The sequence below is a fragment of the Hordeum vulgare genome, chromosome 2H (genome assembly GCF_904849725.1).
Source record: "Hordeum vulgare subsp. vulgare chromosome 2H, MorexV3_pseudomolecules_assembly, whole genome shotgun sequence".
NCBI classification, from domain to species: Eukaryota; Viridiplantae; Streptophyta; class Magnoliopsida; order Poales; family Poaceae; genus Hordeum; species Hordeum vulgare.
In genome coordinates, this window is record NC_058519.1 from 482,537,965 (window position 1) to 482,554,047 (window position 16,083).

Below are 16,083 nucleotides of genomic sequence, written 5' to 3' on the forward strand. Positions count from 1 at the left end.
TGCTTTAGAAGAACAGAAATGGGAGGCATTGGAAACCACCAATATAAATTCTCACATCCAATTCTAGAGGTGAAAACTTAGGCTTTTGGCCATGCTCCCATTCCCACTACTCTAAGGCCCTCTATTCTTCCTCTTCCGGGCTCGCCTTGGAGGTCTCGTGTTATCTAAATATGTGGACACATGTCTTGGTTTCTCCATTAGAGCTATTGTGTAAGTCAAAAGGAAGAGGAAGAGGTGCACAAGAACGGTAGGAATGGGAGGCATCAAGAAAGGATCCATGCAAAACATTTGCACCTCAAACACTAGAGGTGCGAACAAACAAGCAGGGGTTTCCTCCATGTTCCCTTTCCTAGTGCTCTTGAGTTCTCTCTTTCTTCCTCTTCTCAACTTAATTTTAGTGCCTACAAATGTAATGAAACAAAACCTCTCAAAGAACAGAGCTTGAAATGTTGGACAAAGTGTTTCACCTTTGAGGTATAAATAATGGGTGGTGCGACATATGCGGAACCTTAGAGGAGAAAGCAATGAAGACATATGGTGCATGAGGACATCATTCTACAGTCAATGATAGTGATGCTACATAGTCACCGACTGTCCTATTGTCCTCTGCTCTTAATTTAGGGCACACACATAAATATCTCTTCTACTTACCTTTATTACCCATATCCTGGAACTGGTACATAATATCCGTACCAACCTTTTTTTAGAAAAATATTACTATCAACATGTGCATTTATAGTGGAAAAATATGTGACACTAAGAAGTTATGAGCAAAAAATGAAAATAAAAAAATTATACTCTCTTAAGTATAAGTAAATTTAGAACAAAACAGTGGCAAAGAACAACCTTAGTGATAATTAGTTGGATCATAAGGTACCTCAGACATGAGTTGCATTATTACACATGGCAGAATGTGATTAAAACATGATTAGACAACACCCAAATCAGAAAATCAGAAATTTATAGATCATTTTATCAATAAAAAATGTGTATGGTCCTATTGTCATTTAACTAATTTAGTATCCAAATTTTGCGGGTTGTACACAACTACATGGCACGAAGAGACATATGGGGAAAACATGTCTCCAAAGAAACCATCACCTCTATCCCTAGGAGGAAAACACATGAAGGTATAGTGATCACATATTCGGTGTAAAGTCTAAACTATAAACATATTAGTTTAGAACAAGGTTCAGAAACAAAGGAAAAAAAAACAAGATCCTCAAGAGAGAATGGTACTTCCACCCATTGAAGTACTTTCCCCTTCAACCTTATTGCTCGGCCACCATGCCTCCAAGGATTAAAGCACCCAAGTTGAGATGGAAACAACCAGCAAAGTTCAAGAGTGGGGAAATAAGTCTTATCCCACACACCTAAAAATATTTGAAAAACAACACCATTTTTTATGATCAAGTGTACAAATTTCATTGGAGTTTACATTTTTCGAAGCTTCGGATATATCTTGTCGCGGTCACGGTTGTTTCCTGCTAGCCTGTGTATATATATCCATTAGTTTGATATCCCATGTGTGAACACTTAGGGAATTGATGATAAAAATAATCTGCAATGCACATATTGTTGTTACATGTTTTGTGTGCCAATTACCATCTTTCGCATCCCGATTTCTGTTGTACTCTTAGCTACAGTGTTCAGAAGTGGTGTGTCATTGATGTGATTTTGTCTTCAGCATGAGTTCAACATAAGGAACTAGTGAAGAATTTGTACCATTATATGTGTTAAAGTTGTGTCTCATCTTGTTAAGTATGAAAATGTGCTTGTTTATGTTTCTAAGAATGCCCTTTTTCAGATATAGAGATGTATACTTCGTACACATAATACCTAAATGGTAAATTGATAATCTCGGTATGATAAGGACTCATGTCTAGAATGATCTAGAGCTGAACATATGTGTTTGCTAACATAGAAAATTGTAATCCAACTATGTAGGGGGAATGAACTTGAACCAAATCATGAATCCTTTTCATATGTGCGACCCAAAAGGAAGAGGTAGGAGCACCAAAAAACAATAGGCATGGGAGACATGGGCAAAACTCAACCAAAGTATGTTTCAGTGTTGCACGAGGAACTAAGAGAGCTTTAGTATTCCATCAAGTTCCCATGCCCACTACTCTTAGGCCCTCTTTTATTCATCTTCCTGCGTCAGAATGGACATACAATTGGCATCTCATATCATCTGAATATATGCACATGTATGTTTGATTTAGCAAACAAAAAGGGAGAGGAAGGAGCGCCTAAGAACGATAGGAATGAGAGGCATCCAGAAATACCAAACTGCATTCCCACCTCAAGACAAGAAGTGAAGAACCAGTAAGTTAGGCTTTCCTCTATGTTCTCATTCCCACGGCTCTTACGCACTCTCTTTATTCCTCTTCCTAGCTTGCTTTCAAGAACCCACACTGAACATGTGCACACATATATTTGGTTTCTATTTTAAGCTAAAGCAAGCAAGCCAAAAAAGAAGAGGAAGGAGTGCTTGAGAACAACAGGAATGGGAGGCATCAGAAAACACCAAGCAAGTTCTCACCTCCAACGCTAGAGATGAAACAAAGCAAGGCTTTTCTCCATGTCCCCACTCCCACTGCTCTTATGCCCTCTTTCTTCCACTTCCCGGCTCACCTTCAAGCTCTCAAGATATATAAATATGTGGACACATGTCTATTGTTTCTCCATCAAATCTACTAATGCAATCTAAGGGAAGAGGAAGGAGTACACAAGAACGGTAGGAATGGGAGGCATCAGGAAAGGATCCATGCCAAATATTTGCATCCCTAACACTAGAGGTGCAAACAAACAAGCTGGGCTTTCCTCCATGTTCCCATTCCTAGTGCTCTTGAGCTCTCTTTCTTCCTCTTCCCAGCTTACTTTCAGTGCCTATAAATCTAAAAAAATAAGATCTCTGGAAGAACAAGCTTGAATTGTTAGACAGTGTTTCACCTTTGAGGTATAAATAATGGGTGGTGCGCCATATGCAGAACCTTAGAGGAGAAAGCATTGAAGACATCCGTGCATGGGGGCACCATTCTAAAGTTAGTGATAATGGGGCCACACAATCACCAGTTGTGTCCTATTGTCCTCTACTCTTAATTTAGGGCATGTGTGATCTTCTTACATTTATTACCCATATCTAAAACAGGTACAAATTGTTTGTATCATCCTGTGCATTTATGAAGTGTGAAAACGTGTAGCATTAAGATATGAGACAAAAATAGTATGAATTTGGACAAATTAAATCCTCTAAGTAAACATGAAAAGATTACAGAACAATGGGGAAAGAACCTTGAAGTGACAACAAATTGGTACATTAGGTACTTCAGAGGTGAGCTGGACTACTACAGATGACAAAATTTGATTATCCCATGATCCTAGAGATCTCATAACAGCAAAACCAAATGTATATTTGCCATTTTATCAATAAAAAATTGTGTGAAGGGTTGGGCCTATTGTTCTGTAAGTAATTTAATATCCAAATTCTAAAGGTTGTACAGAACTACATACATGGCAAGAGAGAAATATAGGAAAACATATATCCAAGAAAACCATCAGCCACAACCCATACGAGGACAATACATGAAGGTATTATGACCATATATTCAGTCTAAACTCACTGTACACATCGGTTCAGCATGAATCACCAAACCAACAAGATGAACCACCTAGTATTTTTGGGACAAGGTTCAAACACAAAGAACAAAGGCCTGAAGAGATTTTGGTACTTCTTCCACCCATTGAAGTACTTCGTAATTACAAACTTGTAGCTCGGCCATCATCACTAGAAGGATTAAATCACCCCGGTTGCAACGCAAACACCCACAAAGGTTCAAGAGTGGATAAAATAAGCCTTATCCCGCACGTCTAAACAATCTATAAAAAACATCTTTCTATTATCCTGTAGAAATTCCATTGGAGTTTAGAGTTTTCAAAGTGATTGTTTCTTGCTAGCCTGCATATATTTCCATTAGCTTGCTATATGCATGTTAGGTGATGGATCAGCAAAGTAGGTAATAAACAGAACGGCGGGCTTGGCATGGTCTTGAATGAGCCAGATTAAGAATGCCATATGCAAGTTTATTCCTATGATGGCATATGCTTACTTGTTGAATCATGCCTTCTGCAATTTGTTTTAGTTTTCTACTCTATTCGATTTGAAGAAAGGAGGATAGAAAGAGGCATAAGAGGATAAAACAAATCTAGTATACCTCATTAAGTTAATTGCATACAAATATTTTGCAGAATCAGTACCAGCACAATGCCTCCAAAGATACCAAGTAGCAAAGTAACCAACTTGCTGAGGTACCAGTGTACCATGACAATTTATCACTCAAGTTACATGGTTTCAGTTTTAATTAATAATTATCCCATAGATATCGGTGCCGAAAAAATCACTATAGCTTATTTGAAAACATATAATATCACTAGAGGGGAAAAAGACAATCCTTGCAAGGACTGTGAATTATTTCCAGCAAATCTAACAGTGAGTTACCTTTTTCTCAGTGCATCACCAATAAATGGTATTTTGGAGAAACTAGGACAAAAGGAAGGAGGTACAGCAATGACACTTGATCAGATAACACGAGTTCTGGAAGATTTACAATGTACTACTTCCAGTGAGGATCCGAAAGCATTCACTTTTGGTAAATACTGTTGATATTTTTACTCTGCATAAGTACGATACGTCAAAGTTCTGCCGGTAAAATGCTTGGCATGGAGTCCAGGTCTAGCTTGCAAGAAATGAACTATTATGGTTCAGAAGTCAAACCTTGCCACTAGGCGATGGGCGCCACAAGGAAACTGGTTCCAGCCCAGTCAGTTATAATTGAATTGTGGTACCTTAATGTATCAGTTATATTTGAACTTTGGATATGACCATGTGAACCAGTCCACACTCCGCACTTCAGATAACAAGACATGTTAATTGGACTATACATGAAACTATAACTATGGCATCTTCCCTTGTTTTCATAATTACTTCGAGCCTAGTTACCATTAGGTTCCTGGTACTGATGGCCTGCTATTTCGTGAATTCTGCTAGATGCAGTGACAACAAAATATTCAACCTAAGCGTGAAAAAAATCTCTAAAAAATAGCTGGACATTATGTTGTAGAAACTTATTTTACTGGTTACTTCTCTTCCGTTCCAAACTCTGATGTTCAAATTTATATGCCAATCTTGAGTTAACATCATAAGTTCTTTTTTGTAAGATTCAGAAACACTTCATGTTCAATTTTAGTTTGTCAAGCTTTGAGTGTACATCATAAGTTCTTTTTTGTAAGATTCTCATGACAGTGATACTGTTTTTCTGTAGATTTATGCAAAATGGTTGAAGCATGTAGAAATGAGGAGGTACCAAATTGTGTTACTGTTTCACAGTTTATTTGACTTAAAAGACACTCTCCTGTCCTTTACGTACTAAAAGTTCACATGCACATATCTTTTTATGTGTGCATTCTAGATAAAGTTGCTTGTGAAAAAGAAATATGGGCAAAAAGCTTTTACAATCTTTAGGCCATTGGTCACACAAGGATGTGCAGTTGAGACAGATCAACTAAGTACTCTTTGTTGGCTTTTGAACATGCGTATGCAGCCGTACAGGCGTGCCTACGTGATTCTTGCTTCGGTCGGCTACTTGACGGAACTTGCGTAACTAGCGACACGAATAAAACTGATCGATGGATTTGATGGCAAAGGCTCGTGTCGAGCATTTGCTTTGTATTGCTTTTCGTTTTTCTTGGTGTTACAATCAGCACCCCAAGGGTGTCTTTTATACACGTCCATAAGGGACTATGGAAATAGACTAGGACTAGGTATCCTAATACTACTAGGACTAGGTTTGGCTTTCTTTCCTAATCCTATGTGTACAGGGCAACGTGATTAACTCACATTCACCCCCTAATCACGATGTCCTTACTTCCGACCTGGGTCCCAAACACGATTGCTGCTTCTCATAACTGTTATCATCGGCATGGCCTTTGCCGCCCCTTGCAGCATTTTATGGACCATCTTTACTGTCGTCGGCTCGTTCGTAGCTTGATGACAACACTTCTTTTTGGTCGTGTCTTCAATCTTCACCTCTTCTTCGGTGCTTTTTAGAATGTCCTTCAGATCATCGAGGGCACATCTTTTGAACCTGAGCGTGACCATACTTTGGTCTAACTTTGAATCCCAAGCTCTTGGCGCTTGCATCAGCCCGTAAAATGCCTTCTTGAGCTTGTCAACTTCCGATTGTTCGTCTTTCTTCTCATAGCTGAGGGGTTGTTCTACGTACACTTCTTCTGTGAGATCGTCGTTGAGGAAAACAGATTTAACATTCATATGATGAACCTTCCAATCCTCTTGTGTTGCCAAAGCTAGGAGCACTCTCACCGTCTCGAGTCGAGCAACCGGTGCAAACACCTCATCATAGTCAACTCCTTGATGTTGTACGTAGCCCTATGCAACGAGTCTTGCTTTGTACTTCACAGTGGCACCCTCCGTGTCCCTCTTTAACTTGTAAACCCACTTCAAACCTATCGCCTTTTAGTTTGGAGGTCGGGTTACCAAAGTACACGTGCCATTGCTCTCAATCGCCTTCATCTCCTCATCCATGGCGTGCGTCCAGCTAGGACTTTTGCTCGCCTCTACGAAGTTCGTCGGCTCCTCAACTCCGAACAAACATAGTCCGGAGTACTCGAGCGTAACTGGCTTTGTGTACTTGTAGACTTTCTTGAGGGTATTGTAGCGACGAGGCCCTGAGGAGTCTGTTGTGGCTTGCGAAGGAGGCGACACAAATTGTGTCGATGTTGATGCACTTGAGGAAGATGGCTGAGTCTCGGGCGTGTCATCGACATCCGCCTCGTCGGCGTAGTCGTCGTGATCATGACCATCATCTTGATTGTCATCGTCACTATGCGCCTCGTTGTCGATGTTGTCATCGAGATCTCCACCCGTGTCGTGCGCTTCGTTGTCGCTATCTCCTTGCGACCTATGCACATCGTCGTCGGTGTCGGCACCATGATGATCACTACCATTGTGGTCACCTTGGTTGGGCGTCTTGCCAACCACCTGGACATCCTCCCCTGCATCATCATCAGTTGAAAATTCAACCGTGAATATGTTACCGTTTGGAGCATCGTCGGCTGCGGCGCTCCAATACCACGCTTGGTTTTCTTCAAACACGACGTCGCGTCAAATCCGTAGACGCTTGGTTTGTGGATCGTAGAAGCGGTATGCCTTGGTGCTGGAACTCCTCTCGTATCCGATGAACACCATCTTGGTGCTACGATCGGCAAGCTTTGAGAGGTGTGGCTCCACCGTCTTCACATGTGCCACGCACCCGAACGTCCGTAGATGAGATACATTCGGCTTACGTCCGTAAATTGCTTCATACGGAGTCTTGTCGATCACCGCCTTCGTTGGCGCCCGGTTGAGAAGATAGACCGCCGTCGAGACAACTTCTCCCCAAAAAGTCCCCGACAGGTTTGAATGTATCCATATGGTTGACTAAAGGGGGGGTGAATAGGCAACGACCATTTTTTAATTAATCTTAGCAAGTTAGGGTAAACAACATACGGGTTCACAAATATAACAACAATGGGGTGAACCGTAATGAAGCTAACAACGAGAGCTACTAAGAGAAGTAAGAGATAGACAACAACATAAGCATACACAAAGTAAAGGTTAGAGATAACCACAAGTGGAACCAATGAAGACGATGATGTGTTACCGAAGTTCCTTCCCTTTGACAGGAAGTACGTCTCCGTTGGAGCGGTGTGGAGGCACAATGCTCCCCAATAAGCCACTAAGGCCACCGTATTCTCCTCACACCCTCGCACGATGCAAGGTACCGTGATTCCACTATAGGTGCCCTTGAAGGCGGCGACCGAACCTTTACAAACAAGGTTGGGGCAAACTCCACACAAAGCTTGGAGGCTCCCAACAAGACCACGAAGCTTCACTACAATGGAATGTGGCTTCGAGGTGACCTCAACCGTCTAGGATTCTCAAACACCCAAGAGTAACAAGATCTGCAGAGTATTGCTGGGGGAATCAACTTTTATCTTGGTGGAAGTGTAGATCTAGGCCTTCTCAACCAATCCCTAAAGAATCAACAAGTTTGATTGGCTAGGGAGAGAGATCGGGCACTTTTGAGCTTAGGGAGCAACAATGGAGCTTGGGAGGGTAAGAGATAAGGTTCCACAGCTAGAAGAACCCTTTATATAGTGGGGGGGATCCAACCGTTTTCCCACTCAGAGCTCGTGCCTAGCGGTACTACCGCTGGATGCAGCGGTACTACCGCTAGCACTCCAGCGGTAGTACCGCTCGCTGCAGCGGTACTACCGCTAGCCCATGGTAGTGCATACGCACTACCACCACCAAGAAAGTCTTCGCAAAAAGGTCCGTCCAAGTACTACCGCTAGGAAGGCGGTACTAAGCACCTGGAGCGGTACTACCGCTGACCAGGGGCGGTACTACCGCCAGCTAGCGGTACTACCGCCAGCTAGCGGTACTACCGCTGGCTGCAGCGGTACTACCGCTAGCACTCCAGCGGTACTATCGCTAGGGCTAGCGGTACTATCGCTAGGCACAGCGGTACTACCGCTGAGGAACCATTTGCTAAGAGGAAAGAAACACAAAGGCGGGAGCCACTCCAAAGTTGCCGGTAAGGGGGAAAAGAGGTGTAGTGTGCGCGTGCAAGATTGAATCCACCCAAACCTTTCCACTACGGTTCCCCTCTTAATAGTACGGCTTTCCTATGACTCAAATAAAGAGAATCGTAGAGAACACCGTGCTTCTGTTCCATGAAAGAGGGGGCGAGTCATCTTGTGCCGTTGACGTGTGTTATCTGAAATCTTAACACACACGGTTAGTCCTTTGCGGTACTGTCATCAATCACCAAAATTACTTAGGCATAAACTATGCCCCAACAATATCCCCCTTTTTGGTGGATTGATGACAATACCGGATTTGCACAGTGAATAACATGTGAACAAAAAGATAGAGATATATGAAAATACGGAGCATATGACTCACAGCATATGATGGAAATAAATCTCACACTAGATCATGTCTCACGTCACACAAAGCAAAGATAGCAAAATAGAAGCAAACCAAGTTCGAAGCAAACACGAAAGATAAGCAAAGCTAAGCAAAGTTCAACTCTCAAAGCAAATCCAGCTCCTAGACTCTCTCCCCCTTTGGCACAAGACACCAAAAAGGGGCACACCTAACGCCACAGGTGGTCACTCCTCATCCTCATCATCCCCAGACTCGTCCGTAGCATCCGGATCGTCCTGCTCCTCTTCATTGTCCTCCTCCTCCTCTGCATCAGACCACTCGTAACCTTGAGCCCGCATCCAAGCAGACTCTGGAGTGATGTCGTCCTCTGATCCGCTGGAGATGTCAACGTCAAGTGTCCTCAGGACACGCTTGTGCCTCTGACGGTTCTCCTTCTAGGCCACGTGCGTCTGATACTGTCCCTTAGCCTGCATACAGAAGAGAGTCTTCATCTTATCCTGCAGTTTCACGGCCCAAGATGGCATGGCAGAAGAGCGGGACTGAGAAGCGGTTCCTCTGTCAACAGTAGTCTCTGTGTCAGTGTCCATCTGCTGGGATGAAGTTGATGGGTTGGCCCATTTGTCCTTGACGCGAAGCTTGATAGGATCATGCACAAAGTAGTCAGCCTGAATGTCGAACTCCTCAAGCGGATATGTGTCGTGCCACTTCTGACGGATATGAGCAAACAAGTAGGGCCCGTAGATGGGAACCTTGCGCATCATGATGCAGTTCCAGAGCTAAGTGAACATCACATCCAAAATATCGAGAGGGGCAGACTCCTTAGTCATAGCCTCCTCACAGAGCAGAAGCATCTCAGCCAGAGAGCCGTGTACCTCGTCGAAGTTGCCAATGCGAGGAAAGAGGGTGTTGCGGAAGATCCGATGCATGATATCCAGATGCCTGGGGAGCACACCTTTCTTCACATAGAGTTGCTGCAACCTGTCCTTGGCGGGGGCCCTATCAGTGGGAGCTGCAGCATGAGGACGCGACCCAAGTGGAGTGTCAGCTCCCTGAAAATCAACCTTGAGAAATGCCATGAATTCACGCCAGGACCCTGTCATCTTCTGAGTCCCAGTCATCCAAACCAGGGAGCGCTCGTCATCAGGCGAGAAGTGAACCGTGACATAGAACTGGGCAACAACATTTGGGTTAAAGTCTTTCTTGAAGGTGATGATCTCCTTAGTGCCCAGCTTGTCAATCAGAGAGAGAGCGTCACCAAAGTAATCCAGGTTCCGCTGAAGGTGAGCCAACTCGATTCACTAAACTGGAACAAAACTCTTCTTGAAATGCTTGATGATGTCACGATAGATCCTACAGTGATCCGTTGCCCAAACATGCTCGACATTCCTGATCACAGCCCTCTCTTGGAGATAGTGGTTTTGGTTGCGGAACCGCAGAAAATCCTTGGGGGCATGGTGCGAACGTTGACCCCCTTGTCCTTGTGAGCGGCCTTCTTGAAGGCCTTCTTTTTGGGTTGCAGATCTGAAGTGGCGGAGCCCTCTGGAGCCTCTGGATTGCGATAATGCTTTGACTGTGTGTCCCGTGGGGGTTCGAGCGGAGAGCACCACCTGTGACACAAAACACACACCGAAAAAGAGCGACAAAAAGAGTCAAGGCAATGAACAAGAAAAGGCAGAAAAGTAAACACTCATTGCCAAGAAAATGAAAAGAATAAACAGAGAATCCTCCTGGCGGTAGTACCGCTACCCCTGGCGGTAGTACCGCTGGGGTCAGAGCGGTAGTACCGCTACCCCTGGCGATAGTACCGTTGGGGTCAGAGCGGTAGTACTGCTACCCCTGGCAGTAGTACCGTTGGGGTTTGATTTTCAGATCTGAATAAGAAAAGAACCCATAGAGATGGCTACATGGAATTTACGAGGGCCATGGGCTGTGTATAATCACTAAGAACTCCACCACAGCCCTAACCACATGAGGATCACAAGTACCATCTAAATAAGGACATGTCTGGTCAAGAGAATGCAAGTTTTAGATCTAATCCAAACATAGAAGAAGTGCTTGATCTAAAACATGTAAAACCTAGGGCATGGCAATATAAAATCAAAGATTCATAGGACCTACACTCCCCTCGAATATCTCCTTCATGCCATCCAAGAACAAGGCACAATATCAAAAACATGGATCCAAACCACCAATGCTCCTAACCCTAGAACACGAAAACATCAAGCAAGAGAAGGAAGGGAGGAGCTTTACCGGGGTCCATGGCACTTGGAGGAGGAAGGAGAAGTGGAGCAAATCCTCCAACTCAACGGAGAGAAGGGGCTCCACGGATAGAGATCCAAATAGGGGGATTTCGGGGTTGGGGAGGGAGGAGCCACGAGGAAGAAGAAAGAGGCAGGAAAAACGGGCCCCCCCTCCTTTATATAGCCCAAGGGATACGGGCCAGCGGTAGTACCGCTGAGGTCCTCGCGGTAGTACCGCTACCTGGCGGTAGTACCGCTGGTTGTAGCGGTAGTACCGCTGGGGTCCTAGCGCTAGTACCGCTCCCCCTGAGACAGCCCTAAAAATGTCCTAGTTAGGTCGTGGTAGATTGGGGTCCTGGCGGTAGTACCGCTGGGGTCCTGGCGGTAGTACCGCTATCCTTGGCGGTAGTATCACTGCAAATGTCACAACGGGACCTAGGAGAAGAGAAGAACGTGGGCAAATGACAAGTTAGTGAAAATAAGAAGATAGCACCAGCAAGATATACTGACTTGTCATTTTGTATCCTTTCTTCCATATGAGAGAAAGGTGGGGGGGGCGGTGGCCGAGGCCACCTATGTTTGAGACAAAGGTATGACACCGCGAAGAATTATCCTTGGGTTCATGACCAACGCTCGTCTTTGAAGCACAAGTGCCATTTGGCAATGGCTAAAGTGAAAGACTAGATCGATTTATGCATAATGGGGGGAGGAAAAGTTCATTGAGAGAACAACACTCCCCCTATGTCCATGCCTACATCTAGAACAAGATAGAATGCATAGTAAGGTGCAACGTGCCTAGCTTCAATCCACATTACTTGAATCAATGATATTTAGCTCATGCCTTAACTCCCGGAACCTTGCTTCATCTAGGGGCTTAGTGAAGATATCTGCAAGTTGCTCTTCAGTGTGGATGAAGTGGACCTCAATATCACCTAGCTTGATATGTTCACGAATGAAGTGATGGCGAATATCAATATGCTTGGTTTTGCTATGTTGCACTGGGTTGAGGGAAATCTTGATAGCACTTTGATTGTCACGTAGAAGAGGCACTTTGTCACAAGTGACACCGTAATCCTTTAAAGTTTGCCTCATCCATAGCAATTGTGCACAACAACTTGCAGCTGCAACATACTCAGCATCGGTGGATGATAGAGAGACGCAATTCTGCTTCTTTGAAGACCAACTTACCAGTGAGCGACCAAGGAATTGGCATCCTCCAGAAGTTGACTTCCTCTCCACACAATCTCCTGCCCAATCTGAGTCAGAATAGCCAACTAGGTTGAAGTTTGATCCTTTGGGATACCATAGGCCAAAGTTTGGGGTATGAGCCAAATATCGAAAGATTTGCTTAACAGCCATATAATGACTTTCTTTTGGTGCGGATTGAAACCGTGCACATATCCCTACACTCAACATAATATCTGGTCTAGATGCACAAAGGTAAAGGAGGGATCCAATCATGGAGCGATATACCTTTTGATCCACTGCTTTACCATTGGGATCACTGTCAAGCTTGCATCTTGTTGGCATGGGGAACTTGACCGGTTTGACATCTTCAAGCTCGAACCGTTTGAGCATGTCTTGAGTGTACTTGGCTTGTTTGATGAAGGTCCCTTCTAGGCCTTGTTTAATCTCGAACCTGAGGAAGAACTTCAACTCTCCCATCATGGACATCTCAAATTTCTCAGTCATTAGTGCAGCAAATTCTTCATTGAAGGAAATGTTAGGAGAGCCAAAGATAATATCATCAACATATAGTTGGTATATGAACAAAACCCCTTTAACCCTCTTAGTAAAAAGAGTGGTATCTATCTTCCCAATTTCAAACACACGATCTTGTAACAACTCAGATACTCATAACACGCACGTGGGGCTTGTTTAAGGCCATAGAGTGCCTTATTAAGTTTGTACACATGATTGGGGAGCTTGGGATGTTCGAATCCCCGGGTTGTTTGACATAGACCAACTCATTTAAAGGACCATTAAGAAAGGCACTTTTCACATCCATTTGTTGTAATTTGAAGTTATGATGAGAAGCAAATGCAAGCAACATGCGAATAGATTCTAGACGAGCAACAGGGGCAAAGGTTTCACCGTAGTCGATACCCTCGACTTGGGAGTAGCCTTGAGCCACCAATCTTGCCTTGTTTCGAATCACAATCCCATTGGCATCTTGTTTGTTCTTCAATATCCATTTGGTCCCGATGACATTATGTTCCTCCGTTGGCCTTGGCACTAAATCCCAGACTTGGTTACGCTCGAAGTTGTTAAGTTCTTCATGCATGGCCATAAGCCAATCCTTATCATCGAGCGCTTCCTGTACCTGTTGAGGTTCACAATACGAAACAAACGCGTGATGCTCATAATAATTCCAAATCTGTTGACGGGTGGATACTCCCCTTTTTAAACTGCCAAGTACATTCTTCATAAGATGTGACTTGACTCTCAGCTTGTTCGCAACCTTGGCTGCTCGACGCTCCAAGTGTTCTTCATTGGATAACTGGGGAGCATCGACTTGTTTACTTTGCTTGCCCTTGCGTCTTGAGCCTCCCTTGGCACCGACTGTTGGTGCTGCAGAAGGGAATTGTGAGACAGTATCCTGATCATCTTGACTTTCGACTTGAGCAGGTTCACTTGTTTGTTCTTGTATAAGTGGTTGCTCTTGATCTTGATCTGGTGCTTCTACTTGGTCTGGATCTCACGGTTGCACTTGATCTTGATCATAAACAGGTTCGGAGCCTTGGGTGAGTGCTTGAATATCATGGGACACATCATCATTGTTTGACAATTTATCTTGACCTTGAGCTTGTTCATTTTGTTGAGAGTCTTCTCTTTGTTCATCGGAAGCGTGTGGGGCTTGTGAAGGTGATGGCTCCATTTGAGTAGAGCATTGTCCTTCTCCTTCGGCCACAAGGTATACCTCAATGGGGAGTATTTGACCAATCCCCATTCTTCTTATGGCTTGGGGAGGAATTTCATCACCTATATCACAAAGACCACTTTGCTCCACTTGGGAGCCATTATTTTCATCAAACTCCACGTTACACGTCTCCTCAATGAGTCCGGTGGACTTGTTGAGGACACGGTAAGCATGAGAGTTTGTAGCATAACCAACAAAGATGCCCTCATGTGCTCTAGAATCAAATTTAGCTAAACGTGCACCTTTCTTGAGAATGAAACACTTATAACCGAATACCCGGAAGTACTTGAGATTGGGTTTGTTTACAGTTAGAATCTCATATGGAGTCTTGTTCAAGAATTTGCGGATATAGAGCCGATTGGACGCATGACATGCTGTGTTGATGGCCTCTTTCCAAAAGTTATATGGAGATTTGAATTCCGCCATCATTGTTCTTGCAGCGTCTATCAAGGTCCGGTTCTTCCTTTCTGCCATGCCGTTTTGTTGAGGGGTATATGGTGCTGAATATTGATGTTTTATTCCATCATCACCTAGAAACTCATCCAAGGTCTAGTTCTTGAACTCGGTGCCGTTGTCACTTCTAATCATCAAGATCTTTGCTTCATGTTGACGTTGAGCTTCATTAGCAAAGTTGATGACAGTTTGTTGAGTTTAACTCTTCCTTTTGAAGAAATATACCCAGGTGTATCTTGAGTAGTCGTCAACAATCACCAAGCAGTACTTTCCGCCTCCAAGACTATCAAATGATGGAGGGCCAAACAGATCCATATGGAGGAGCTCCAATGGCCTCTTAGTGTAGATGAGAGTCGTTGGACGATGAGCAGTTTCATGAATCTTTCCTTCAATGCAGGCACTGCAAACACGATCTTTAGCAAAGCTCACATTTGTTAGTCCACGAATATGGTCCCCTGTTAGAAGACTTTGCAAAGATCTCATATTGACATGAGCTAATCGGCGATGCCAAAGCCAGCCCACATCAACTTTAGCCATTAAACACGTCGCGGTCTTAGTGGGTCGCTTTGAGAAGTTCACCACATAAAGACCATTTTTGACATATCCAACATAGGCTACTTTAAGAGTCTTGCTCCACAGGAGGACCACAGTATCAAGATTAAAGAATGTGGAAAAACCCATAATTGCAAGTTGACGAACCGAAAGTAAATTATAGGCAAGTGACTCAACAAGCATGACCTTCTCAATAGATAACTCTTGAGAGACGACCACCTTACCAAATCCCAATACCTTTGACGAGGATGCATCGGCGAATTGGACATGGGTGGGCATAGATGGAGAAGTATGCACATCCATCACTAAGTCCTTGCTTCCGGTCATATGATTTGTTGCTCCACTATCGAGCAACAATGACACCCCACCGGAAGCAAACTCCTACAATAGATCAAGGCTTGGTTTTAGGTACCCATTTTTTAATGGGTCCTTTCATGTTAGAGACAAGGGTCTTAGGAACCCAGATAGCCCATTCAATGTACTCATCGTAGGAACCAACAAATCTGGCATAAACATGCCCATCACTAGCACGACATAAGACATAAGAAGAATCGAGTTTGTCGGCTGTGTTAGTAGGAATGGTTTTGCCCTTCTTGAGGTTTCCATAGTCCACCTTGTTCCTGTTCACCTTCTGAGTCCCCTCACACTCTTTGACAAAGATGTCCATGAGGGTAGGAGATCGTTTGTTCCTGTTCCTCCTTTTACCTTTTGACTTGGAGGTAAGTCCAAGTCCCTCCTTTCCTACAACACCTTTTTGAGTGCTCAAGAGGTCGTTCAGGCTCTTCTCACCTTGTATGCATGCCACAAGGCCCTTCTCAAGTTTCTCCTTTAACTTGGCATTTTTCTTCACAAGATGTACATGCTCACAATAGGGATTAGTTGCACAAGCATTATCAATTAACACA